Source organism: Hemicordylus capensis, chromosome 2 (assembly GCF_027244095.1).
Source record: "Hemicordylus capensis ecotype Gifberg chromosome 2, rHemCap1.1.pri, whole genome shotgun sequence".
NCBI classification, from domain to species: domain Eukaryota; kingdom Metazoa; phylum Chordata; class Lepidosauria; order Squamata; family Cordylidae; genus Hemicordylus; species Hemicordylus capensis.
The window spans coordinates 107,094,613-107,111,657 of NC_069658.1; the positions used below are offsets into that span (position 1 = coordinate 107,094,613).

The 17,045-nt window shown below is 42.6% G+C and overlaps 1 protein-coding gene across 10 annotated transcripts in view; it reads left to right on the forward strand.

Annotated features, from left to right (window-relative positions):
- Nucleotides 1–17,045, forward strand: part of APBA1 (amyloid beta precursor protein binding family A member 1) — a 156,115-nt gene that overhangs the window by 12,787 nt on the left and 126,283 nt on the right. The window contains exons 1-2 of one of the 10 annotated variants that reach the window (XM_053299366.1): nt 3,660–4,168; nt 6,526–6,652. The exons of 8 other annotated variants lie outside the window; for them this stretch is intronic. The gene's annotated coding sequence lies outside the window, so the exon portion shown is untranslated. Of the gene's footprint in view, nt 1–3,659; nt 4,169–6,468; nt 6,653–17,045 lie in introns of those variants that run through there. One more of the 10 variants, XM_053299369.1, reaches the window with a different exon arrangement.

Here is a 17,045-nt window from a genome sequence, read left to right on the forward strand (position 1 = left end):
CAAAAAGGGAAGGTTAGAAACACGTCTGTAGTTCATGATGGAGGGGTCACGGGAGGGCTTTTTTTTAAAAAAAAAATAGTGGTCTTAACACTATCTCCTTTAGGCATAATAGTACCTTGCCCTTCCTTAACGAAGCATTTATTATAGTTTCCAACCACTTGCCTGTATCCTCCCTGGCAGATTTTATTAGCCATGAAAGGCAAGGGTTCAGAATGCATGATGTTGCCTGCACACTGCTCAGGATCTTGTCTACATCCTCAGGCTGCACTAACTGAAAAGAATCCAACACAATAGGACCAGATGGTACCCGATCCAATACAATAGGACGTCGGCTAGTACTGCCAAAATCCTGAAGTCCAAATTGGCATGGATGCATGGTTGGTAAAAATCAATCATTTTAAAATGTAGATCAGATTTTTTATTTATTTATGTAACCAGAGTGCTTGGCTTTAGCCAGTACACTTGGTTAAAACAAAAAAGGAAGGGGAAAAGGACAGAAAGAAAGGACTATAACCAAATAAATGAATGTTTGGAATGTCCAGGAGGGAGAGAAAAAAATGGTGGACAGCCATTGGGAGGCCAATGGTTGCTCAGGAGAATAAAGAGAGATATAAGGAGAAGAGAAAAGAAAAAGAAGAGTGAGAAGGACAAGAGAAAACAGAAGGAAACAAGGAGAAAACAGAACAGAGTGCAGTGAGCATCTGGGCCTCACTGCAATAATGTTTCACCCTTTTTTTTTTAAAGATATGAGTCTTCATAACATCAGTTATATGCCCTAAGTCAAGTATTTTAAACTGACTGTAGAAAAAGTTGGTTTTAATTTACATTTTCATGACCGTCCCCCTGTTTCCTCTTATTAATACCTTATATGTTTTCTCTGATTTTAATACATTGATAAGTAAATCTATTTATTATTTATGCTGTTGTTTGTGTCTAGTTTTGTATAGGAACCAGGGAAACCTATAAATGGGCAGGGTCTAGAAGAACTATTTCTTCCCTGCTCCACAGAAAAAGAATTATTTCTTTTTCCCCACAGGGAAAAACAACAACTCAGGACTCCCTCAATTAGTGGACAACCCCTTAAGAAGGGCTACATAAATTGGAGGCACTGATGGGATTTCTATATAGTGTGTGTTTAGGCTGGTTTATCTAATTTGCCCACTGACAATGGCACAGGAGTTCTTATTGAACTGGTGTCAGGGTGAAGGAGTAGATCCAGCCCAGGCATTGCAAGTTCAAGTAACCAAGACATCTTGGATGTGTTGGATTCCATTTCTGAATTGGGAAAAGTAAAAATTATTGGCAGAATGTTTGATCCTGCCTAGGGAAGTGTGACAGCTCTGTGCTCATATGACAATTTGTTAGATCCTCAGTATGTACCCACAGAAGTTAAATCTGAAGGTGAGTATTCAGAAATTATACTGAATGAACAGGACCACAGTTCTCTGGAGTATCCTAGAAGGGAAGGAGATTTTGTAAATAAACTGTCAGCCATGCAGTATGCTAGGGAATGTGTTGTCCATGCAGTAGTTGATATCTCCTCTATTATTTTTAACCTTGGGAAGAGCTCTTCAAAACACTTTGAAACCATGTGGGGAAGTCAAGCTCTTATAAGAGACTGAGTGTTTTTTTCTGGAAAAGTGCTCATCCCTACAGGAGAGAATGATTTTGAGAACAGGATAGAGCAAGCCACTCAGATGATTCAGGATTGGGACTGTTCTGCACAAGAGAGGTAGAAGAGAATAGGAGAGAGTCTGAGAGGTCCTGCTTTAGAACTTTTTAGAGCAGTGAAGGAAAATAATCCACAAGCAATACCAGAAGGATGCTTGCAAACTCTATAAAGTACCTTTGAATCAACAGAAAGTGGAGAAGATCTCTATTTTCATTTCAAGGCTACTAGTCAACAAAAAGGAGAAAAACTTTCTGACTTTGTAAAGAGATTAGATACTCTCTTAAGACGGGTAGTGAAGAGGAAGGGAATTTCACCTACAGAAATAGATTCTGCTAGATTGGAGGAATTGGAGGAACACCAAATACTGACAGGATATTCATTTAAGACCCTGAGAAGAGAGAACAACTCCCACAGTTGTTGAAGGAAGTCAAAGATGAAGAAGAAATGGAAGCTGCTAGTCAAGCTCTTTGTTTTGGCGACAAAAGTTTCTTGCCTGCCGGTGGAGTATTCATGAAACCTTCAGAAACAGTAACTCTTTCCAGACATGTAGGTCCTATGCAAGAAAGAGTAGAAGTAATGACTGCAAATGAAAAAGTATGCCGACACAGTTCTACCGATGCAATGGGAAGAAGAATTGATTCTTATAAAATCCCATTTAGAGAGTACAAACACAAAGTGGAGCTATGGAAGGAACTTTCTTCTCGTAAGGTGTCCACTCGGCTCAAGGAGGTCAGCAATTTCACATTTGAGTTCTTTAAGGACTCTCGGGTAGATGCCATCTGGTCCTGGTGATTTGTTAATTTTTAATTTTTCCAGGCAGTTTAGAACGTCCTCTCTTGTTACCTCTTTTTGACTCAGTTCTTTAGCCTCTGTCCCTGAGGAGCTCAGTTCAGGCAGAGGTATAGGCTCAGTTGCCATGAAGACAGATGCAAAGAACTTACTTAGCTTCTCTGCAATCACCATATCCTCCTTAATAATCCCTTTCACTCCCTCATCATCTAATGGACTAACCACCTCCCTGGCAAGTTTTCTACTTCTGAAGTACTTAAAGAAGTTTTTGTTATTCCCCTTAATGCTTTTAGCTAAATGTTCCTCAAACTCTCTTTTCGCCTCCCTTATTGTCTCCTTGCAATAAAAATTGCAGGATCACAATATGCACATGTCCTAACAATTCATCCAATGTGTATGGAAGCGTATAGATGAGCTGCAATTCATTAAGAAGAGGCTGAAGCAGATTTTTTTGGATCTGTTGTTACGCTGGTATCTAAGAAGCCTTTGAAATGTTCTGCTGGAAGAAAGAAGCTCATTAGTTGTAAAGTTAATATGATGTCCAATCCTAGAAATCAAATGGTTTTGATAGAAGCATTAGCAGATAGTGTGTTACCAGGAGGACCTTTAGTGCAGCAAAGAGTTTTACCAGTCAGTTTATTTTGATCTTTGACCAGCATAAGATAAAACATAACAGTAGTATTAATAGTATTAAAAGCAGTCTATGCCTTTGGGGACAGTAACTGTAAAGTTAAAGCGAAAATCTTCTTGTCAAACAAAAATTTGTGGTGTTTTATAATGTTAATTAATATATGAGAAAATAAATGCATGGAGATTAGGAAGTTAGAGACTGAGCATAAATCTAAAATCTATATGAAGTTATAAAATAGTTGAGATTAGAATTAAGATTTGATTAAAATATGTTAAAATGAAAACTGTAACTGGATAGCAGTTCAGGTATAAGTTGTGTCAGGCCTGTTTAATTCTTGCTGGTAGTCAGATCCCAGTGAATTTTGTATGCTGCCACACAAAACTTGGCAACATCATGTATTATGAAAAGGTTGCAGTTAGAGAGTCTTAGGGAAATAGTGAACTGGCTTGTGCAGCCTGGCAACCTTGTAAGCAGGGGCGTAGCTAGCGGAGAGGGGGCCCGTGTTCGTCCCTCTCTCTGGTGGCCCCCCAGAGTGAGGGAGATAATGAAGCTAGAGTGAAGGCTCTTCTGGGGTTAAGGGCCTCTAGCTCCATTAGATATGCAGCCACTATGTATTTTGGGCTTTCAGTGATAGGGAGGTTTGGAGCCCTGCCTAGGTCAGTTTTGGTACTCTGTATCAATTATGCACTGTTTACAGAATGTCCTGGCCTGCTCATAATCCAGAGAAAATAGTTGGGGTTAGGGGAAAGAACCCAAATGATGTTAATTTCGCCAGCAGGATTTGCTTCCAGGGGGATTGGTAACCATCCTCCAGTGTTAAGGGGGCTAGGCCTATTGGGAAGAAGGATAGTCTTTGCCAAAAATTGAGTACAGACACCATACTCTGGCCTCCACTTTCACCTGGCCTGCCTCCAGTCGTAAACCAGCATTGGAGACATAGCAGGGTACTTGGAATACTGCTCTTAGGAATTTGGACTGGACAAGCTTCAGAGGGATGATGTTGGAAAAGGGGACGAGCTGGGCTCCATAGAGAAGTTGTTCCAGTGATTTTGCTTCAAAGAGTTTGAAGGCTGCAGGTATGTAGTGGCCTCATTTTGTCTGGAAGAATTTTAACATGGCAGCACTCCTCTGGGTGTTTATCTGTTTGCCCAACTTCCTGGTGCAAGATGTGTGAAAGACCGCTCCCAGGTTTTTGAAGCACAAGACCTGCTTGATTGTGTTCCCATTTATGCTTCAGGAGTATGTCTTTGGTCTTCTGGCAAAGGCCATGATTTTGGTTTTATGGTAGTTTATTTCCAGATGGTTCTCTTTACAGTATTGAGCAAGGGTCCTCAGTGTTCTTTTGACCTTGGGGGTTGCATCTGACTTTCAGGGACATGCTGTTGTAAAGGGTATGGATGAGAAATAGCAGGTGTTGGTTAATAGAAGAGGCTTCCAGTTTTCTCCACAATTTGGCTTGTGAGATAGAGTAATAAATACATTTAAATAAATAAATAAATATTTACCTAATTTAAGGAAGTCAGATTTACAGCAAGTACAGAAACAAAATCCAATTTTTGCTGAAATTGAGAAAATTAAGAAAAATCAAGACTAAACTAGCTCTGGAAGATCAAAACATCCTGATGTAACATTGCTTTTAAGAAAAAGGGATAAGCTCATCTTAAAGGATGGTGTACTCTACAGAAGCACTTGGGACCCTTCATCAAGGAAGATATTTCAGTTAGTCCTTCCTCAGCAGTATCGTCATTGTGTGATGCACGGCCTTCATGATGATCTAGGTGTTGAAAGAACCATTGAATTTGTGAAATCATGCTTTTACTGGCCACAATTAGCACACGATGTGCCTCAATATGTAAAAAATTGTGGAAGATGCGTACAGCATAAGGCTGTACCTCAGAAAGCAGTGCCCCTTACTAATATTTTTAGTAAAGTACCATTTGATTTTGTTTGCATATACTATCTTTCATTGCAACCAGATAGTAGGAACATTGGTAATATCCTGGTGGTAACTGACCATTTTACTTGCTATACCCAGGCTTTTCCTACAAGCCCAGAATTATTGCTGAAGTATTGTGCGGGAAGTACCTTATCCTATGTACTACCTGCTAGAATTCATTCAGATTTAGACAGAGATTTTGAAAATTGTCGTCTTATTGCAACTCGTTGGGATCAAGAAATCACACACAACCCCTTATCAACCCCAAGGTGATCCACCAACCTGAGAGATTTAACAGGACGTTATTAAATATGTTAGGAACACTGGATCCTAGACAAAAGAATAGGTAGAGGCAGCAGGTCAACTACTTAGTCCATGCATATAATTGTATTAAAAATTATGCAGCTGCTTATTCACTTTACTTCCTTAGGTTTGGAAGAGAAGCCAGGTTGGCAGTTGTGTTTTGGAGTAACCCCTGATGGCACTTCATTTAAAAGCTATCTGAGATATACGCAAAAATTATATACTGCTAATATAAACAACTTATGCAATAAACGACATTCCAAATACACTAAACAGCCAACAAACCAGTCATAAAGAGAGAAAGCCACCAGGGGAGGGGGAGCTTCCCAGTGTATTGCAAAGAGTGCTGCATGTATGATGGTTTGCTTGATGGGCAGAAGTCATGGATGTGTGCTCAGTGCAAGGAGCACCTGGCTCTCAGGGGACAAGTTCATTCTCTGTAAGTCAAGGTGGCTGATCTGGAGAAGGTCAGAGAGATACGTGAACAAGATCTTCAGGGACGTAGAAGAGGCATCTCACTCCCAGGCTGATGGTTCTTCTGCTGACAGGGAGAATTAAGGTCTTGGGGGTCATCATTTTGAGACAGAGTGGAATGGTCCCTTAGAAGGGACCCCTTCCGTGAATGATGAGCCCATATTCTCTCACACAGGGGATACTCCTCTGTGGGGTGGGGGCCTTCTAGTAGTGGGTGATTTGATCTTTGGGATATAGAGAGATGGGTCTATGGTCAGCATGAAGACCACACAGTGACCTGCCTGCCTGGTGTGAAGGTTGCGGACTTCACATGGTGTCTGTTTAGGCTGCTGGGCAATGCTTGGGAGGTGTCAGCACCATCTATGTTGAGAAATGCAGTTGGGAGGTCCCGGAATCCAAATTTAGGTTGTTAGGTAGCCTATTGAAGTCCAGGACCCTCAAGGTAGCATTCTCAGAAATGCTACCTGTTCCACATGCAAGGCCAGCAAGACAGTCAGAACTGAGGGGAATGTGCCGGGGGAATATGTTTATATTTGTTGGGCACTGGGATACATTTTGGGATAAGTTGAGCCTGTACAAAAGGGGCGGGCTCCCCTTGAATCAAGATGGAACCAGACTGCTGGTGCTTTAAAAAAGGTCACAGAGCAACTTTTAAAATGATGCCTAGGGGGTATATGACGAGCTGGGCAGTGTTTGGATCGGCAAATGTCGTCCCTCCAGGTATGCGGGTGTAAATGCTTCAGATAAACCAGAAGGGGACAGAGTAGAACCAGTAAAAGAGCAGATGGAAGGCTGTGCTATCTGGTCAAAGAGATCCAATGACCAAAGGAAAAAGAGCATACACCAGGTAAGAGATTCTGCAGATTGGTGCTTATATGTCAATGCCAAAATTCCCTGAGCCAAGGTGGATGAGCTGCAGTGCTTGGTTGTTAATGAAAACATAGATATAGTGGGCATAACGAAAACATGTTGGAATGGTGAGAACCAGTGGTTCACTTTTATTCCTGTATATAAACTCTATAGAAAGGACAGGGAGGGGCTAATTGGGGGTGGAGTAGCACTGTATGTTAAAGAAGGGATAGAATCTAACAAGCTAGAAAACCTAGGAAGATTGGAGTCCTGTTCAAAAACTCTTCCAGACTACAAGGCCTGAAAGGAAGTGTGGTACTAGGGACGTACTATTGCCCTCCGGATGAAAACGATGACAGTAACTTGGAGTTGCAGAAGGAAATCAGGGAGGCATCAGAGAGACAGAACTTTAATAATGGGTGACTTCAATTACCCACACATAGACTGAGTAAATTCACATTCAGGTAATGACAAAGAAGCAAATTTTCTAGATATGCTGAATGACTGTGCCCTAGAACAGTTGGTCATGGAACGAACCAGAGAGAATACGATCTTGGACTTAATCCTGAGTGATGCTCAGGACTTGCTTTGAGATATCAGTGTCATGGAATCTTTAGGGAACAGTGACCATGGTGTTATCAAGTTGAGCATACATGCGAGGAGACAGCAATCACCAAGGAAATCTAACACAGACACTTTGAATTTCAGAGAAGAGAGCTTCTCTAAAATGAAGAGTTTGGTGAAAAGAAAACTGAAAGGGAAAATCAGGAGAGTTACTTCACTCCAGAATCCATGGAGTTTATTTAAAACCACAATAATAGAAGCCAGTTGGAATGTAAAAAGAGGAAAGGTACCACCAAGTCCAGAAGGATGCCAGCATGGCTTACAAGTAAAGTCAAGGAAGCTATACAGAGGAAAAAGACTTGCAGAAATAAGAAGGCCTGCCCAAATGAAGAGAACAAAAAGGAACACAAATTCTGGCAAAAGAAATGCAAAGAGACAAAGGAGATGAAAACAGAATTTGAGGAACATTTTTAGTTAAAAGCATCAAGGAGAATAACAAAAACTTCTTAAAATATATCAGATGCAGAAAACCTGATAGGGAGGTGATTGTTCCGTTAGATGATGAGGGAGTGAAAGAGATTGGTAAGGAGGATATGGAGATTGCTGAGAAGCTGAATGAATTCTTTCAATCTGTCTTCACATTAGAGGATACTGGCTATATAGCTGCTCTAGAACTGAGCTTCTCAAGCTTGGAGGCTGAAGAACTGGGCCAATTTGAGGTGATGAGAAAGGATGTTCCAAACTGTCTAAAACAAATCGTCAGGGCTAGATGGCATCCACTAAAGAGTTCTAAAGGAACTCAAATGTGAAATTGCCATCCTCCTTGCAAAAATAAATTTATAACTTATCACTACAATCAGGCTCTGTACTGGAGGACTGGAAAGTAGCCAATGTAACTCTGATTTCCAAAAAGGGATCCGGGGAGGATCCAGGAAATTACAGGTCAGTTAGCTTAACATCTGTTCCAGGCAAATTGGTGCAAAGCACTCTCAAGGATAAAATTGTTAAGTATATAGAATAATAGGCCCTGTTGAAGGAGAACCAGCATTCTGCTAAGGTAAGTCTTGCCTCACCAACCTTTTGGAGTTCTTTGAGAATGTCAACTGGTCTGTGGATAAAGGTGACCCAGTTGGCATAGTATACCTGGACTTTCAAAAAGCTTTCGGTAACGTTCCTCATCCAAGACTCTAGAGAAACTCAGCAGTTATGGGATAAGGGGACAGGTTCATGTGTAGATTGGTAACTGGTCAAAGGACAGGAAACCAAGGGTAGGTATAAATCAACAGTTTTCAGAATGGAGGAAAGTAAGGAGTGGTGTCCCCCAGGGATCTGTACTTGGACCAGTGCTTTTAAATTTATTCATAAATGATTTAGAAGTTGGGGTAAGCAGCGAGATGGTCAAATTTGCAGATGTCACCAAACTATTTATAGTAGTAAAATCCAAGAGATTGCAAGCAGCTCCCAAAGGATCTCACCAAACTGGGTAGTGGGCAACAAAATGGCAATTGTGGTACAATGTTAGGAAGTGTAAAGAGATGCATATTGGGGCAAAAAACCCCGTTCACATATATGCTTATGAGGTCTGAGCTGTTGGTGACTGATCTTGGTCGTGGTTGACAGCTTGTTGAAAGTGTTGACTCAATGTGCAGCAGCTGTGAAAAAGGCCAAATCCATGCTAGGGATAATTAGGAAAGGGATTGGAAATAAAACTGCTAATATTATTATGCCGTTACACAAAACTATGTTGCAGCCACGTTTGGAGTACTGTGTACAGTTCTGGTCACCATATCTTAAGAAGGACATTGCAGAACTGGAAAAGGTGCAGAAGAAGACAACCAAGGTAATCACTGGCTTCGAGCATCTTCCTTACAAGACAAGGCTACAACGCCTGGGGCTTTTTAGTTCAGAAAAAAAGACAACTGAGGGGAGACATGATAGAGGTCTATAAAATCGTGCATGGTGTGGAAAAAGTTGATAGACATTTTTCTCCCTCTCGTTTAATGCTAGAACCAAGGGTAATCCAATGAAACTGATTGCCAAGAAATTTAGGACCAACAAAAGGAAGTACATTTTCACACAATGTATAATTAACCTATGGAATTCTCTGCCACAAGATGTGACAGCCAGCAGCTTGGATGCCTTTAAGAAGGGTGTAGATAAATTAATGGAGGACAGGTCTATCAGTGGCTACTGGTCTGAGGGCTATAGGCCACCTCCAGCCTCATAGGCAAGATGCCTCTAAATACCAGTTGCAGAGGAGTAATAGCAAGACAGAGGGGATGCCCTCAATTGTTGACTGTGGGCTTCCCAGAAGCATCTGGTGGGCCACTGTGTGGAACAGGATGCTGGACTAAATAGGCCTCAGGCCTCATCCAGCAGGGCTGTTTTTATGTTCTTATGCATCAATTACCAAATCTTGCAGGATACAAGATACAACAGGAAGGATGCAAGGGACCTATCAAAGTGATCTGCCAAAATCATTTACTGCCCATAGAACAATTGGTCAGAATGCCTGAGGACAAAATATTTACATCTGCTCATCCATCAGATGTGGCCCAATCTTTATGAAAACAGCAGACTGACCAGCAACATAAAGTCAATGGAAGTTACAGATATGTTTTCACCAGAGTTACTGAGTGATGAGGACAGTGACTCTGACATGGTATTTCCTGGACCAACTTATCAGTATAAAGGGACATATCCTATTGAGCTTGTCAGACATTTCACCCATACAACTCCATCTATTCCTTTACAGAAAGTACCTGGACAGCCTAATGGTGGATAATATACCATTAGTGCCTTGAGTTTCCAACCATTTCTCACAGCCCAAGAAATGCAGAAGGAGATACCATCAAAGGATTGGAACTTTCCTTTCTGGACATGCAGTTGCTTTCTCCCCGTTTCTGCAGTGGATGTATGAAGATCTCTGGAAGTGAGGAATAGCAATGTTTGGAAATAGGAAGAATTATAAAACCTGTCACCAAGCTGTCTTATGATAGGCCAGGCATTCCCACAGACATTGTAATGCCTCTTGTCCACAAGCAGATTGCGTGTCAATATGAAAAGTTGTTCTCTTCTCTGGGAAGTACCAGTACAGACCTCATAGTTTTAGAACAGTGTTTTGGAATGTATTACTATGTTTTATGATGTAATTATTTATTTTAAATGAAAATATGTATTTATAGGTTGTAAATATTTGTTAAAATTTTTGTGAAATGATGCCTGATGATTCAGGTGTAAGGGCTAAATTTTAAATTGGATTTTAACTTTTTAAAAAACCATTTAAAAAGAACCTAAGTCAAAGATATCATCATGAATATTAATCGTAACTTCTAATTTTATATGAACAAGTTAACAGCAATATATGGGGATGAGAGATAACAGACCTGTTCAATCCTATTCTGCAGGTAGTGTACATGCAACAGAGAGAGAGAGACCTTAAGTGCAAAAACAAAGAAAGTCAATAAATGAATACAGGGTTTGGGGGGATAGAGTAGATCTGAGTGAGGAGGAGTCTGGATATAAATGCAAGGAACAGAGAATAGAAAGTGAAAACGTAAGTGAACAGCACATATTCTTGCAGTCCTGAGGAAACTTTTTCAGTCTGTATCCTCCATTGTAGAAAGGAATCACCTTTCATGGTAGCAGGCTGCCAAAGACCTCATTTGGGAATATTTTAATGAAGTTCCTGTACCTGTGGGTAAGACAGGCATGTGTAAGAAATGTAAACAGTGCAACAAAGAAATGCAAGGCCTGGTTGCCTGAATGAAAAGTGTGTTTATGAGAGGTGTGTACCTACTTTCTGTGTATTAAGGTTATACTAGGCCACCCCGCACAGTGTCTGTGTGGCACTTTGGGGCCAGCTGTTTCCCCCTCCCTCTTCCTCCTGCCCGTCTCTCCTCTCTTCCCCTTCCCTCCATCCCTGCGCTCTCCAGCCCTGCTCCCCTCTCGTTCCTCCCCTCACACAGAGCCACGGCAGGCGGCCAAGAAGGGCCCTGCCGCCGCTGTTTTTTTCTCCCTCCCGTCCGCCTGCTGCGGCTTTTCTCTCCCCCGTATGCCCTCCCCCCACCGCTGCTTTTCTCTCCCCCCACTATGCCCACCGCCCGCCGCTTTTCTCTCGCCCGGCTACCTGCCCGCTGCCCCCTTTCTCTCTCCCCCGCCCGCTGCCCCCTTTCTCTCTCCCCCGCCCGCTGCCCCCTTTCTCTCTCCCCCGCCCGCTGCCCCCTTTCTCTCTCCACCCTTTCTGCTGGCTGGCCGGCCACCGCTGACACTTTCTTCCTCCTCTCCTCCTCACCCCGCCGGAACTCTCGCAGCGTGTCGCGAGAGTTCCACCGCCAAATCCTGGACACGCACTGGCTAAGATAATTAATTATATAGATTAGACAAGAATGCAATAGTTATTTAAATCATTAAAATCAAGTCCAATGTGAAGCAATTTAAATCAAGATTTAAATTCTTCCCCCAGGTAATGGGGGAGACGCCATCTACAACTCATTATGATCAGTTTGCATGTCACTTTCCAGATCAAGTTGCTTACTGATATAGACTCCAGGGTTTTGGCAGTACCAGCAGATGTTCCCCAGGTACCATTTGGTCTTATTGTGTTGGAGTTTTAGCCTACTTTCCAGTAGGCTTTTGGGCCTTGCTTTGCGCCAAATTTAGTCCAGATGTAGAGACAGTGAAAGGAAAGTAGGGCAATTAGTTCTTACTAGAACAACTTGTTTTCAGATAGTGTAGTCTGAGGCTGTGGACAAGATCCATGGTAGTGTGTGGGCAACATTGTGCTCTTGACCCTTCCCCTTCTTAGTTAATAAAACCTGCCAGGGAAGGTACTACAGGCAGATGTTTGGAGGCTTGGTTGCTCTATTGGATGACCTACACTGGGAGCTAGACAGGGGAGTGTGTCCCTGTTGGTTTTGCTGAATCTCTCAGCGGATACCATAGACTATGGTATCCTTCTGCACTGCCTCTCGAGTATACAGATTGGCGGTACTGCTTTGGAGTGGCTTTCATCCTTTCTTGTGGGATGTGTCCAGAAGGTGGTGCTGGGGGGTTACTGCTTCATGCCTTGGCCATTGGTCTGTGGGGTCCTGCAGGGTTTGCTTTTGTCCTCCATGCTGTTTAACATCTACATGAAACTGCTGGGAGAAGTTATCTAGGGACTTGGACTGAGTTAGATATACTCACGGATACATGAGTTTAATGCTTTTTCTGCCATTTCCCCCCATGAATACAGAGCTTGAGTGTCCATTACCTGACCGCAGATACGTGAAACCTCGGGTGCTGCAACAAGATTCTCCTGTATGATTGGTCTTCCTAACTACCATATTTACTTGTAATTATGTGAATGTATGTCTGTACATTTGGATAGTATAGGTAGACCTTGCTATACGCAGTATCGCTATTTGCTATTCCACGTATCTGTGGTCCAAAAATAGGCACCTGACCTTGGCATATGTGGGTACAGAAAGGTTAATACCTGCATATCCACAGTTCCTAGGTGGCCAGAAATGACCTCAGAAGTAATTTCTGGCCACCATTTTGTTTAAAGGAGCCTTTTTGTGGCTCTTCTGTTGGTGGCGGGGGGGGGGGGGAGGAATTTTTCTTTGATTTTTCACTGAAAGTTGGCCAAATTGATTATTTGTGAGGTGGCATTACTGGACAGATGGAGACCCGCGGAGCGCAGTACATCACTTTATTTCCGTCATTTTTGTTGGGTTTTGCTATTTTTTAGATTCCCACCCCCCAATGCAGGTACCTAACCCCTCAATTCCCATTGCCCCAGTGCCCGGTTATCCCCAGTTTCGTTACCCATGGAAATCTGGATGAAATCCTAGGACATTAGGAGAACAAAACTGCCTAGTAAAACAATATGTTGTTGGGTTTTTATGAGTTCAGAGAATGCTTGGTTGCTGGTAAATATTGTGTGTGTGAGAGAGGGATAGGGAGAGATTTGCTATGCATTCTGATCACACTTTCCCACTTAACTGAGAATGTTACCTATTCACCCTTCTGCTGAGATGTACTGAAGTGAGAGAGAGATCTTCAAAGTCTGTTCTTTTCTTTGCTGCAACAGCTTTTCACCTACAGCATTACTAAAGTATGACTGTTCCCCAAAGAATAATCTTTGTCAGAGTTGTGTGATGAAAAATTACATATATTCTTGTTGGTGAGCATAAGCAAGAGGATATGCATGCAAAAAAAGGAAACATTTGGAAGTATAATTTGTCTAGATGCTAGAGGCATCAATGGAAAGTAGAGGGATCTCAGCTCCACCCCACCCTCCACTCCTTCAAGAAGTGTCTGCAGTTGTCTACCAAGTCTTCAACAACCTGCAGCAAAGATATCTAGGCTTATAGCTTCCTGGGTGTGTGGCATGTCCTAAGTGCTCTGAATTGCATTTTATGACTCCCCACATCATATAACTGAAAGAACAATCTTTTTTTTATTTTTAGGAATGTGTCACTTTTGGCTATCAATGCCTCCTTTAGGACTTCTTATAACTCCTCTAACCACTTTGTGTGTTTCTAGCCCAAGTGGCTGAAGAACAGGTCTAGCTCCCAAGTCCAGCAGGATGGTGGTCCTCTCTACTTCCTGTTTCAAAGGGAACTAGGCCAAAGAATAGGCAGTTCATTGCACATTCTATATATATTGCAATGGTTGTCGTCAAAATTCCTTGGGAGCAGCTTTTTTTGTGAAACTCAAACACATCAGAGAGAAAGAGAATAAGGTGTGAGAATAAATGCTAAATAAGAGTATCTCTGTATTCATTGCTTAGTTGTGTCTTTTGAAGGAGCTGATGAAATCGAATTCTATATTTGCTGGTATTTGTCCAATACATTAAATGGAAGTGGCAGAGATATTTAAAGCATTTCCAAAGGTTTATGGGAAAGGTTGAAGGGACTGCTAATTCTTCAAATGGAACCTTGTGCCCTCCATGGTTCACTCCATTCACTTGAACCTTATAGCTCTTGTTAAGCTCAAAGTATCACTTGGCTATCTCCCTTGCCCATGAGCCAGGGAGGAGTCTTTGCTCATGGGCAGAGCACAAGTTCTTCATGCAGAAGTCCCCAGATTCAGACCCAAGACCCGTTTAAGGTTCTTGGGTAATGAAGCTTAGAAGCTCTGTCTGGGACCGTGGAGAGCTGTTGCCAAGTCATGCAGCACCCAGTTCAGGACTAGATGAGCAAATGTCTAACACAATATAAGGCAGCCTCAAACTTGCAGCATTTGCCCCTGAAGATCTTGTGCAGCCTTCTGATTCTTTCTATCTCTGTGTGTTGATGTTGCTAGTGGAGATAATATCATATTCAATTTCTCTCCTCTTGCCTTTCTCGTATTATTCTTTTGCTGTTCTTAAGCCAAACAAATTGGGTTTCTTTTGCATGGGCAATGTGTGGAAGACAGTGGTGATTTATAATAATTTTTTAAAAATAATTGAATGTTTTATTTTGAGGTTCGAACAGCTTGTGTTACATTTTCTTCACATAGAGAATTCCTAAAGCAGGAAAAAAACAAAGTGCAGGGAATCGCTAACAAGACCTTATTGGATAGAATTGAAATGGAAATCTTATCATAGAATCTGTAGAGCACTGAAGTAACTGCTGTCAGAAATGGGCTATTGGTTGGATAGCATAACGGGGCCTTCCCCATCTGTAGCTGCTGTTACTGGAAATAATTGTTTTAATCAAATTTTTCAAGAGCTGCATTTTACAATTGTTGGCCAGACTTGTTCACCAAACCACATGAAGCTTAGCTCCTCCCACACCCAACGATCCATGTATCATTGCTGGGAGTGCGAACTGCACTTCCACACAATCCTCTGCTGCTCTAGGCAGCGTGTCCCAGCCTCTGGGTATCCCACAATGAACTGTGTACTGAGTGCGATGCATTGGGGATTCCCCCAGGAGATAGGTCCTCTAGGCACCCATTGGTGTCTCCATGGGGTAAACAAAGCCCACAGAGACACATGATCCCAGAGCCTAGGCTGACAGTGTGTTGCCGCCATTAGCCTGGCTGTTAGCCTTGGTTAAAAGGCTGGGCTAGGCGGCACTGCCCCACCGGGATCAGACCCAATCCCAGCAGTTCTAATGTGCAACCTAACCCATCCTGGGCTTCACTAGCCTGGGTTTGGCTGCGCGTGAGGACAGCCTCACTGTGTCCTTGTGCTGGGCACTTTCCAGATTAATCCCTAAAACAGTGTCACAACATATCTGCTAAGTGTGCTTCTGTACTTTCTGTGTTATGTCACTGCGGTCCCTAGGCTGTCAGCAGGGTGCCGTTCACATTTTGGATGCCCCTTTTTGCATTTTATCACTGCGATTTAGTGCTATAACATTGTATGTCTATTGCAAAAAAAAGTAGTCGAATTTCCCCGTTGAAGGGAAATTTTCCTGTTGTAGATTCTGGGGATCATTTTCAAAACGATCCTGCCAAGCCGAAGCATTTTACCACAGTTCTAGTGGGTAATCTGGAAAGCGCCCTGGACAGAAGCCTGCGGGTGAAGAAATCTCTTCCTTAGCACCAGGAGAACTGCCAGTCCTAGGCTTTGCACCACTTCCTCTCTTTCTGATGGCTCACTGGGAAATGCAGCTTCTCCAAATACAACTAGAAGACTTCACCACCCTCAAAGTAATATTTTGAGTACCCAGTTATTCCTCATGTGTATAATATTTTCCGTTTGAGTGAGTGCGTGTGTGTGTATTATGGTTTTGAACCAGTTCCCACTTTTTCTGTTTAAGGGTTTTGTTCAGGTTCAATGCAACTAAGCGATTTTACGTGTGGGTTCAGTTCTGGTTCACTAAAAAACCTTTCATTCTGACCCAGTTTTTGGCTGAGTCCCTGGTGCCTATCCAGCTTCTTCTTCTTCTTTTTTTCCCGTGACCCTTTGGCAGAATAATTAGGTTTTCTAGGTAGAGAAGTGTAATAAACACAAACTGGAATTGTTGTGGCCTGTCCACACAGATTACTTCTCTTTCTGCCCCCGCCCCCATGTTTTGTTCTGCTCACACAGGAAGCATTCTTATTGAAAACCTGTGGGTTTCATCTCCTTGTCTTCTCCCCATCTTCTTCTTCCTTCCCTGCATTGCTATCCATCCTCTCTTGAACCCCCATCCCTTTCCCCTCTCATGGCCAACATATGTTTTCTTCATTCCCATCCCCCAAGAACACTTGTATGCACCTGTGTAGTACCTGCAGAACACAGCCCATTTCCTTGGTGTTCCTCAGCTTTAGCTCTGAGTTCCCCCATCCCCACCCCCGGCATTCATGCCTTGTTTCCCCCTTTATTTATATTTTAAATCTCTGGAGTATTTGCACTAATGCGTTTTGGCATAAGCCAAGAAACCCACTTCGGTCACTCAAATATCCCTAACACTTCTGGGTGGTTTTATGAGGTGCCCCAGCTTTAGCTCTGGAGTTTTATCCAGGCATCTGTGCCTTTCCCCCCACTTGATTATTTCTTAAAATTATTTTTATGGAGTATTTGCAGCAATACAGCTTTGCACAAGCTAGCAAACCTACTTTGGTTGCTCAGCATTCCACCTTCTACAGCTGTAACAACTCTGGGCATGTCGCTCTCTCCCTGGACCCACCTCTGCAGTCCTTGTTCCCATGGTGCGCAGTCTGCTGCTTGTCATCTAGCTAACTTGCTATGTAGAAAGTTGGGCTTAAATGCCCACCAAGTGTAGGTGGAAAAGATGGGGGTAAAATGGCCACCAGGTGGTCACAAATGACGGACATAGAATTGCTGCCATGCCACCCTCCTAATACTGTAAAGAAAACATTAGCACTGCAGTTACTAGAACAGCGTGTAAAGTAGCACAGCC